Source organism: Lissotriton helveticus, chromosome 7, assembly GCF_964261635.1.
Source record: "Lissotriton helveticus chromosome 7, aLisHel1.1, whole genome shotgun sequence".
NCBI lineage: Eukaryota > Metazoa > Chordata > Amphibia > Caudata > Salamandridae > Lissotriton > Lissotriton helveticus.
Window position 1 is genome coordinate 1,692,999,692 of NC_136068.1, and position 12,106 is coordinate 1,693,011,797.

At 47.6% G+C, this 12,106-nt stretch overlaps 1 protein-coding gene across 3 annotated transcripts in view; it reads right to left on the bottom strand.

The window, feature by feature from the left end:
• LOC144770671 (uncharacterized) overlaps positions 1–12,106 on the bottom strand; it is a 204,644-nt gene that overhangs the window by 141,092 nt on the left and 51,446 nt on the right. The window lies entirely within an intron of this gene.

Sequence of the window (12,106 nt, forward strand, 5' to 3'; positions counted from 1 at the left end):
CAAGTTCATAAACATTTTTAAAGTAAATTGGAACAATTGGATTTTGAGTTATTTTTGCTTGTTACATATGATGGACCAAAATTATCCACCCTCAGACATAGCCAGCTTTCATGTTCCAAAAGTTAAGAAAATGTATTTCTTCCACTTCTTATAAAGTAAATATAGCAAAAATAAAGTGAAATCAGGGTGTAATATGTTTGCACTGCTGACAAGACAGTTCAGTCCATTTTCTAATACGTAGGTAGCAAAATGGTGCAGATCAGTTTTTTTTACTTGAATTGCTTTTACAATCAAAGGTACACACCACAAAATCTTTTTTTAATGTGCACCATTTTTTGTATCTCGATTGCTGGTTTCATGGGAAATTACAGGCAAAGCTAGCTTTTTTATTGGAAATTCTATCATGGAGAATGTTTTTTTGCACATTTTACAGCTAGCCGGCTGTTGGAACCCGAAGGTCTCTGGTTGGCACAGGTAGGTACTTGTGACAAGCAGGGACCCTGAGACCCAATCGTCAGGGCAAGGGAACTACTCCTTTGAATAACCCCTGCTCACCCTCTAGGCAACGTGGCGCGAGCAGACAAGGCTAATCTTCAGGGCGATAGTAAGTTAAGCATTTATGATCACACACAGTAAACCCACTGACCCACCACAAATGGACACCAGTCAAATGGTTGTATCAAAAATACGCATACTTTATATAAAAGATATATTCGAGCAGAATTATCACAAGACCAACAATAACGTTTAGCGAATGGGGGCCACCAGATTACAATAGGCAAACTTAGTCTCTCAATGTTCGTTGTTCGGCAAGGTACGAAGACAGGGAAATAAGAACGTTGCGGACCCTGGATCCGATATGAACTCGGGACGGAGTTCAAGTGTACCTTGCTGTGGAAGTCCGAGGCGTTTCAGGCGCGGCTGGTGAGGGCTGACCCCGAACGAGGCCGACGGTTCTCCAGAGGATCTCTCCGGCTCGGTCCCCCTCGAGGAGCGAGGCGGGGGAGCTAGACTGTGGAGGGTTGCGGCAATCCGGGATCGATGCAGCTCACGGGGCGAGGCGCCGTTCAGGCCTGCGGGGCATACTACTTCTTAGCACACCGGGTCGTACTCGTGGATCTGTGAGGGGCATCACGTTCTCGGGCAGACGGGTGCAAAACCAGGCTTCCGGTACCACTGTATGGGGAGGCCTTTCTTGAGGTGCGGCACGAGCCTTGGTATGCAGGAGGACAAAGCGAGACAGTCGGGTACGTTGCCACGTACGGACCGTCTGAGGCTATGGAAATGTTCTCCGTGCAGATTCCGGCTGGAGAGATGAGAGGTACACAATCGCGCTCCGTTAGCGGCGAGGTGACAGGAGAGCAGGCGGCCCGGCACTGAAGCGGAGAGCGACTCAGGGATGAGCGGGGCTCTCTACGGTGGGGCGACCAGGCTCCGAGCTGTCACGACCTGGGAGGGGGCGAAGGCACCTGAATCAAAACTCTGGCGAGGGAATAAGAACTAAGGACCAACAGCAGACGGGCACAAGCAGATAGAACCCAGTGGTCCTGGTGTTCCGTTCAGGGGGCAAGCTCTCGATCAAGCCCTTGGAGATCGTTTCAGGCACAAGTCTACAAAGTCCTTTCCGGTCCTTTCCTCTCCGTTCTCAGCAAGGCACCACTGCAGGCCAGTCTAACAGGATACAGACTGGTTTCCATCCTTCAGCTTCTCTTGGTCCTTCTAGTCAGGCAGAGGTTCGTCGTGGTCAAAACTGGATCTCAAAAAGATGGAGCAAGCAGCTCCTAACAAAGGAAAGTCCTCCAAGCATCCAGGGGCTGGGCAGGGCCCAGGGAGGCAAGCCTTCCCCCGGGCCCAAGCAGCAGCACGCCCCTGGTAGTTTCAAGTTGCACACAGGAACAAGAACATTTTGTAAGGAGACACAGCCCCTTTTTATACACTGAATTCCTTTGTCTAAAAGTACAGGATGGGGGATAAACCAGTTGCAGCTGGTTTTGGAGTACTTTGTTTTCCCCAGCCACCCTTTCCATTCATCAGGCAGGCTAGGGTCATCAGTCGCACCACAGGGGGGCGGAGCCAGCATTGTGTGGGAAAAGTCCAGTCCCTCCCTCACATCAGCATGCTAATCTCAACACTCACCACCGGGCGGACCCACCCAGGCATCCTGGAGCCAGGCTCACCAGCCAGCTCCAGCCAATCACGCGCCAGCATACTCACTGCACATGCATACCCACGTCTAGAAGTGGCACTTCCCCACTAGACACATACACGCCACATACATCACCGCGCAGCATTCAATCTCACGAGTTCACACATACCAAACTCGAGCCTGCACTCCCCACGCATCAGGAACTAACATGGACACATACATTCCCCATGCATTCCTATGGGAGGGCAGGCCTATCTCGCCACACACACACAAAGTGCGCACGCACTTTCCACTGGGACACAGTGAAAGTGTGCAGAAACCAAGAACCACTAATACAATGTTACGATTAAAAAGCAAAAAGTTCCGGGGTGAACCCGCCAGAAGGGCCAAGTCCAACACAACCCCCTTCCATCCAAAACGCGGGGCAGACCATTCACCACTGTGATGGTCTTCCCTGCTTTGGGCGATAGAACACGGACGCGGGCCCGCACTGCAGGGACACCCTCCGGTTCTACACCACCTGGGATACAAATTCACCGGATGCACAGGGGTCAGACTCCCTCTGACCCCCTTCCAGAATTCCACACATTCCCAACTGGAGCGGTACTGCCAGACAACAGAACTACTGAAACCCTGTTCACTGATGTTCCACATTCTTCAAACACTCTGGGAGATCTTCCTCAAAGGACCTATGGGTACAGCCTAGGCCCCCGACCTTCAGAAACATTCCAGGCCCTGACACTGGGTTTCGGGCACCTGGAGACACGCAGTCCCACCCACTCCTTCTCCTCTTGAGACAGGACGTGAGCCCCTACACCGAGACCTAGCTGGGCTACACTGAACCTCTTCCACCACACTGGGCTGGAAGACACCTCAGCCACTCCTTTTGGAATCACTCCATCCCCTATGCCTCTCTCCTCCCAGAACCTTACCAACTCCAAAAATCTGTCTCTAAACAGACCACAGAAATCAAAAAGCAGGCTCCACTTCTGCAGACGTTCTTGGGAAAAGTTCAACACACAGCACTTAGGTATCTGAGCAAACCAAGAGCACACAACTATTCAGCAAGCTCCCCAAAGAGAACTCACACCATTCATCCACACACGCACCCCCCAGACTGGTAAGGCAGTTTCTACCACCCCTGATCTCTCAACCTGACCACACGTGACACAGGTACCATCACTCCGGGAATGGGGAACACATGCACTGGACACACTCATGCTGCCACCACTGGATCCCACCCTTCCTGGGGAATCCAGAAAACACACTGCACTTAGGTGGATGATCTACCCTCCCGAGCTAGGGACACCTAACTCAAAGTGCACAAAACACACATTTCTACAGAAATGACATTTAGGATAACTGAGAGACAATACTCTCGGCAAGACGTAATCTGTGGTTTCGTTATTTGGTCTGCTCTCACTACGTGGTGATCAGTAATTTACTGTATATAAATAATAAAGGCAAATCCGAAATCCTCACCGCTGGTACCAATGTTGGAACCCTAAGGTCTCTGGTTGGCACAGGTAGGTACTTGTGACAAGCAGGGACCCTGAGACCCAATCGTCAGGGCAAGGGGACTGCTCCTTTGAATAACCCCTGCTCACCCTCTAGGCAACGTGGCGCAAGCAGACAAGGCTAATCTTCAGGACGATAGTAAGTTAAGCATTTATGATCACACACAGTAAATCCACTGACTCACCACAAATGGACACCAGTCAAATGGTTGTATCAAAAATACGTATACTTTATATAAAAGATATATTCGAGCAGAATTATCACAAGACCAACAATAACGTTTAGCGAATGGGGGCCACCAGATTACAATAGGCAAACTTAGTCTCTCAATGTTCGTTGTTCGGCAAGATACGAAGACAGGGAAATAAGAACGTTGCGGACCCTGGATCCGATATGAACTCGGGACGGAGTTCAAGTGTACCTTACTGTGGAAGTCCGAGGCGTTTCAGGCGCGGCTGGTGAGGGCTGACCCCGAACGAGGCCGACGGTTCTCCAGAGGATCTCTCCGGCTCTGTCCCCCTCGAGGAGCGAGGCGGGGGAGCTAGACTGTGGAGGGTTGCGCGATCCGGGATCGATGCACCTCATGGGGCGAGGCGCCGTTCAGGCCTGCGGGGCGTACTACTTCTTAGCACGCCGGGTCGTACTCGTGGATCTGTGAGGGGCGTCACGTTCTCGGGCAGACGGGTGCAACACCAGGCTTCCGGTACCACTGTACGGGGAGGCCTTTCTTGAGGTGCGGCATGAGCCTTGGTATGCAGGAGGACAAAGCGAGACAGTCGGGTACGTTGCCACGTACGGACCGTCCGAGGCTATGGAAATGTTCTCCGTGCAGATTCCGGCTGGAGAGATGAGAGGTACACAATCGCGCTCCGTTAGCGGCGAGGTGACAGGAGAGCAGGCGGCCCGGCACTGAAGCGGAGAGCGACTCACGGATGAGCGGGGCTCTTTACGGCGGGGCGACCAGGCTCCGAGCTGTCACGACCTGGGAGGGGGCGAAGGCACCCGAATCACAACTCTGGCGAGGGAATAAGAACTAAGGCCCAACAGCAGACGGGCACAAGCAGATAGAAACCAGTGGTCCTGGGGTTCCGTTCAGGGGGCAAGCTCTCGATCAAGCCCTTGGAGATCGTTTCAGGCACAAGTCTACAAAGTCCTTTCCGGTCCTTTCCTCTCCGTTCTCAGCAAGGCACCACTGCAGGCCAGTCTAACAGGATACAGACTGGTTTCCATCCTTCAGCTTCTCTTGGTCCTTCTAGTCAGGCAGAGGTTCGTCGTGGTCAAAACTGGATCTCAAAAAGATGGAGCAAGCAGCTCCTAACAAAGGAAAGTCCTCCAAGCGTCCAGGGGCTGGGCAGGGCCCAGGGAGGCAAGCCTTCCCCCGGGCCCAAGCAGCAGCACGCCCCTGGTAGTTTCAAGTTGCACACAGGAACAAGAACATTTTGTAAGGAGACACAGCCCCTTTTTATACACTGAATTCCTTTGTCTAAAAGTACAGGGTGGGGGAGAAACCAATTGCAGCTGGTTTTGGAGTACTTTGTTTTCCCCAGCCACCCTTTCCATTCATCAGGCAGGCTAGGGTCATCAGTCGCACCACAGGGGGGCGGAGCCAGCATTGTGTGGGAAAAGTCCAGCCCCTCCCTCACATCAGCATGCTAATCTCAACACTCACCACCGGGCGGACCCACCCAGACATCCTGGAGCCAGGCTCACCAGCCAGCTCCAGCCAATCACGCGCCAGCATACTCACTGCACATGCATACCCACGTCTAGAAGTGGCACTTCCCCACTAGACACATACACTCCGCATATATCATCGTGCAGCATTCAATCTCACGAGTTCACACATACCAAACTCGAGCCTGCACTCCCCACGCATCAGGAACTAACATGGACACATACATTCCCCATGCATTCCTATGGGAGGGCAGGCCTATCTCTCCACACACACACAAAGTGCGCACGCACTTTCCACTGGGACACAGTGAAAGTGCCCAGAAACCAAGAACCACTAATACAATGTTACGATTAAAAAGCAAAAAGTCTTGGGGTGAACCCGCCAGAAGGGCCAAGTCCAACACCGGCACTTAGGTCCATCCAGGCATCCATGTATAGTTGATACCTCCAAAGGTTAGGGGCAAAGATATTGAGTAATTGCACTTAAAGAACAGGGAGTACTACAGTGATCTATAGTAAATCTCCCGCTATTAATGGCTAAATTGTCTTTCTCATAGGCAGTGCAGGCCAAATGTTGTATATTATGTTAATTGTATGTGCTGCTGAATATGCTGGTCCCAAACTGCACATCAGCCATGTCCTGCACAGCTACGAGATGCCATCCGTCTTGCTCCTCTTGCCATGCCCAAGTGCTGAAATGCATTCATATACTGGGCAACGCCACTGATATATATCCTTTCTATTGTGCATTAGCCCATGGCCACGAAGGCTACGCTATTGACTGTTAACAAGGAGCAGCTTTACAGCTTATAACTTCAGGATGCACAGTCCTGCTATCAACAAGGCACCGTGTCCCCTAACTAGACAATGTCTCAGTTAATTGAATTGAATTGAAAGAATATTTATATAGCGCCTAACTACCCGGAGGCCTCGTAGCGCTTCAGAACCAAAAGTGTCAATTCAGTGAAGACTACTAGTTGAAAAGATGTGTCTTCAGGTGTTTACGGAAGGCAGTCAGGCTACGTATCTCTCTTAAAGACTGCGGAAGGGCGTTCCACAATTTAGCCGCTGAATGTGAGAAAGAGCGGCCCCCCCATCTTGCTTTCTTTATCTTTCTGGTAGAGGCCAAGAATTGGTTGCTGGATCAAAGCGACCTAGATGGTAGGTAGAGTGGTATTAAGGGGTGAAGAATGTTAGGGCCTGTTTTCCAGATGGCTTTATAGGCTATGCATAGTGTTTTAAATTGAATTCTGGCATTCATTGGTAGCCAATGTAGCTGACGGAGGGCTTGTTTGGCCGATTGTCTCCTGGGGACCTGGAGGAGTAGTCTGGCTGCACTGTTTTGTACCACCTGTAATTTGTTAATGGTGGACAGTGGAGCTCCCAAGTATAGGGAGTTCCCATAATCTAGCCGGGAAAGGATTAGAGCCTGAATCATAATCCTTCATGCTACAAAAGGGAGGAGAGGGAGAATTTCTCGTATCATCCTTAACAGGCTATAGCATGTTGATGAAAGTATTGTGGCTTGGTGATTGAAGGTCAATTTGTCATCAAGCCACACTCCCAGACTCTTTATGTGCGGTTTGGGTAGCGGAGCTGGACCCAGACATGTGGGCCATGGGGGCATGATGGAAGCAGGGGCGGCTTTGCCTAACAACATGATTTCAGTTTTTTCTCCGTTAAGACGGAGGTAGGAGTCCTTCATCCATCCGGCCAATGCTTCAAGGCAGGGTGTCAGCTCATCAGACGAGCCCACGTCTTGGCCCAGCGATAACACTAGTTGGGTATCGTCTGCGTAGCTGACGATCTTAATGCCGAATGGATGTACTACGGCTGCCAACGGCTTCATATAAACATTGAAGAGCGCTGGGCTCAATGCCGAACCCTGTGGAACCCCACATTCCAGCAACTGAGTAGATGAAACTACATCTCCCTCAAAGACTTGGAATTGGCGATTACTGAGGAAGGAGGTAATCCAGTTCAGTGCAGCGCCCTACACCCAGCTCATTCTGAGACGGTTGATCAAGATGGAATGTTTGACCGTGTCAGGATGTTGTCTCAGTCAACAGAACGTTATCTCAGTTAATAGAACGTTGTATCAGTTGATAGAACGTTGTCTCAGTTAGCAGGAAGTTGTCTCAGTTAACAGGGCGGTGTCTCAGTTAACAGGGCGTTGTCTCAGTAGGAAGTTGTCTTAGTTAACAGATCATTGTCTTAGTTAGCAGGAAGGTGTCTCAGTTAACAGGATGTTGTCTTAGTTAACAGGACATTGTATCAATTAATAGAACATTGTCTCAGTTAGCAGGAAGTTGTAAGTTAGCAGGAAGTTTTCTCAGTTAACAGGATGTTGCCTCAGTTAACAGGTCGTTGTCTCAGTTAATAGGACGTTCTCTCAGTTAATAGGACTATGTCTCAGTTAGCAGGATGGTGTCTTAGTTAACAGGAAATTGTTTCAGTTAACAGGGCGTTGTCTCAGTTAGCAGAACGTAATCTCAGTTAACAGGGCATTATCTCAGTTAACAAGGCGTTGTCTTAGCAGGAAGTTGTCTCAGTTAATAGGACGTTCTCTCAGTTAATTGGACGTTGTATCAGTTAACAGAACGTTGTCTCAGTTAACAGGTCGTTGTCTCAGTTAACAGGGCATTGTCTCAGTTAGCAGGAAGTTGTCTCAGTTATCATAGCGTTGTCTTAGTTAGCAGGAAGTTGTCTCAGTTAACAGGACCTTGTCTCAGTTAACAGGACGTTGTATCAATTAATAAAACGTTGTCTCAGTTAGCAGGAAGTTTTCAGTTAGCAGGAAGTTGTCTCAGTTAACAGGATGGTGTCTCAGTTAACAGGAAGTTGTCTCAGTTAATAGGACATTATGTTGGTTAATAGGACGTTGTCTCAGTTAATAGGACGTTGTCTCAATTAGCAGGATGTTGTCTCAGTTAACAGGATGGTGTCTCAGTTAACAGGAAGTTGACTCAGTTAATAGGACATTGTGTTGGTTAATAGGACGTTGTCTCAGTGAATAGGACGTTGTCTCAATTAGCAGGATGTTGTCTTAGTTAACAGGAAGTTGTCTCAGTTAACAGGAAGTTGTCTCGGTTAATAGGACGTTGTCTTTGTTAACAGGATGTTGTGTTCATTAACAGGGGGTTGTTATATGAGTTCACAGAGGGGTGCATCAGCACACTCAGAATCTGTGGCATCACGCTGGTCAACCTTATACAGGAAAGTCCATCACTGACAGCATCTGCACTCTCTGGGCAGCAGGGGGTTTTGTGGTCTTCAGAAAGTCCAATTTACTATGCTGAATATGACTCCTTACATCGCGGATTTTACTCTGCGATGCATTCACAACGCGGTCGTTACAACGACCGTGTTGTCACAACGCACTGCCATTACAGGTCGTTACAACGACTTGCACTAGATGGCACGCTTGACTTAAGAATAGTATGATTTACTATTCCAACGCCAGTGTGTACAACACTAGGGAAAGTGTTGGAATAGTAAATCACACTATTCCTTAGTCTAGAGCGCCATCTAGCGCAGTCGTTGTAACAACTTGCGTAGTAATGGCACTTCGACATTCTAACGACCGCGTTGTGTTTGCACGCGGTGTAAAATCCACAATGTAAATGTTGTTTCCCTACTAGGCTAGGTCCATTGCTGAATTATTTGTGGATAACTGCAACTTTCACCAAAATGTTACAGGAGGTCTATTTAGTATTCCAACACTAGTCATGGAAAATGTTATCTTATGATTCTCCAAGTATTTTAAGAAGGGTTTGAACAGTAGTATTTTTTTATTGTGGACGTGCTGCTCTGAGGGTGCTACTGATGGCACAAAACTAGGCATACCTTTTCACATACTCATACTCTCCCACACAACAAGACCTTTGTAATGATGCCCTCTTCACAGAAACGATATCAGAGCATGCGCCATATTCTTATGCACATGCCTCAATAACAAATATATATGTGAAAGTGCACTACCCAGAGCTAGAATACAGTTCTCAGCACTATTTCAAGTCTCCACTATCACAACTACCATCAGACAGTAGTATCACATGCACTGACACTACCCACCCAAGACCTCACCTCACACTGATTTGCGTGTTAAGCGCACCCAGTGAAACACTCAGGGCCCAATTCACAGAACTAACTTAAGACAAAATCCTAAACTTACTACTTTTGGTATTCACAGAAGTTAGGATTTTGTCTCAAGTTTGTCTTAAGACAAACTTAAGACAAAATCCTAACTTAAGTCTGTCCTAAGTCTGTCTTAAGACAAACTTAAGACAAAATCCTAACTTCTGTGAATACCAAAAGTAGTAAGTTTAGGATATTGTCTTAAGTTAGTTCTGTGAATCGGGCCCTCAGGACCTAATTTATAAGAAACTGACGCATCACTGCATTAAAGCAGCGATGCGTCAGTTTATTTGTGCCGGCAGCAGAAAACCCTTGCCCCATGGGCAGGGTTTTATGGCGCATTGCTGGAGTTGGTAGGAAAACCAACGGAACTCCAGCAATCCGTCACAATACAGAGGTGATGCGTCGGTTTTGACAGGCACATTGCCTATGGAATGGGGACCAATGTGTTAGAGCGTGAAAAGGTGACAAAAACTACCTTGTGCTCAAACGTGTTGGTCCTGGATGTGACGCATACAAGTTGTGTGACATCATCACGTAATGTCACGCATTGTGACAATACGTGCACATACCTACCTTCTGTGGCCCACATACCTCGAGACTTGAGTGCATATTGCAATCAAGTTGCTACAGCTGGTGTGGACCCTTAGGCACGCCAATGCATCATCCCTACACCTGGGTTTAGCAGGCAAAGGGAGTCATCCCTATGCCTGGGTTTAGCAGGCGTAGGGCTTGTGACGCATTGACAGCGCAGCAGAAAAGTGTTAACTACCACTGCACCAATTTCACGATAGGCATTTCTGATGGAATGCCTACCTTGTTTAAATTAAAATCTAACTTGGCACAAGTATAAACTGACGGAACCTTAAAAAAAGTGATGGATCTGCATCCATGTAAATATGGGGCAAATGAAGCGCTGCCGTTGTGTCAAGAAAAGTGATGCAAAGGTGGTGCAAGGGGCTTGTAAATAAGCCCCTCAATACTTATACACATTTTAAATATAGGTAACATCTGGTTCATTTGGGTCTGTACTGAGTATCGGCTACAGATTCGGCACCATCAAGGGGCAGACTATGACTCAAGTGACCTAGTGGCATCGGTGCAGCACATGATGCTACTTAAAGGAGCTCAGCACAATGAAATATGTGGTTGCATCACCTGTTAACAAGTGTACATTCACACACATACACCCCGCCCCAAACCAACATGGAATGGATTGCTATAACAGGAGGACCATGGATGAATGAGAGGGCAGACACCACAGTACTTGAAGGAGTCCCTCAATGCAAATCCTTACATTAACCCTCAGGATTGCATGCTCTTTCACGTCTTTAGGTGGGTGATCAAGCGTCTGCTATGTCTTTCTGCAATGAGTGAATGATAAAGTGTCCAAGGCATGTTTGCTGAAGTCTGTTGGTAGCGAGCACTCCTGTTTGGTACTCTTGTTCCAGCCAGTGAAAATAAAGATAATGGGCCAGAAGACGTAGTTAAAGATGTTGGATACCTTGTGATTAGTTTGCAGTCGCTAAATGTCTTTTTAGTATGCGTTAAACCTATTTTGCTAATGGGTAAGCGCTTACCGAATCACAAAATAGGTTTAGCAATGCGTGCCAAATTGCAATTTAGAAGGGGTTCGCTAAGGAGGTCCCTTCCAAATTGAGATTCAGAATGCTATGTATCAGTGACTTCTGACTACAATTTCGGATGCACATAATTGGTAGATTATCGAATTCTCAATGGAGGTGGTAACCCATTCGCAAGAGAGGCCCCCTTGTGACACCTAACCCCCTCTGTGTATGTAAAAATAAGTTTGTTTGGAAGTGGACAGTGGTCATTAACTCCTAAATAAACTTTATTTCAAAAGTAATTATTTTGTACAACACAGCCCATTTCTTTTAGGCAATGGCATTGCATCAAAAAATACTTTACTTAAATGCAATCGCAGGCATGATGATCCCCATGTCACCATCCTTGTGATGGCATCCAATTACAATGAGTTGCAATTTGCGACTTACCACATGAATAGTAATGAGGTAGGTAGAATTATGACCGTGTTATGTTAGGAAATATGATGAATTGGAAGAAGACGAGGTGTAGAGGTTGTAGATCTCTTTATTAAGATAGATGGTAAGTATTCAGGTGAGACCCCATACGTTTCGTGAAGGAGCTTTACCGTAATTAATTCTGTTTTCCGTTCAACCATCCTTTAAGGTAGCAGCACAGACAGGTTCTTCCGGATCGTCGCCAAATGTTATGTTAGGAAATATGATGAATTGGAAGAAGACGAGGTGTAGAGGATGTAGATCTCTTTATTAAGATAGATGGTAAGTATTCAGGTGAGACCCCACCAGGAGCAGCCGCTTGCTGCTCAGCCCGATCACAACTGAAGCTCACGCTCACACACTCAAACACAGCATTCTAACCACTCACCAACATTCCACTCATTCCACTCTGGCTGAGCAGCAAGTCCTACTATGTTTAGACCACTACAGACCGTTTCCAATACTGAGTTTGTAAACCACCGTAATAGTACATAGGTCAGTTCGCAATCCACAAACAGTGTGCAATTTGCAACCACTTTTTGCAAATCACTTTATAGAATATCTAACCCTATCTCACCGCCACCCACTA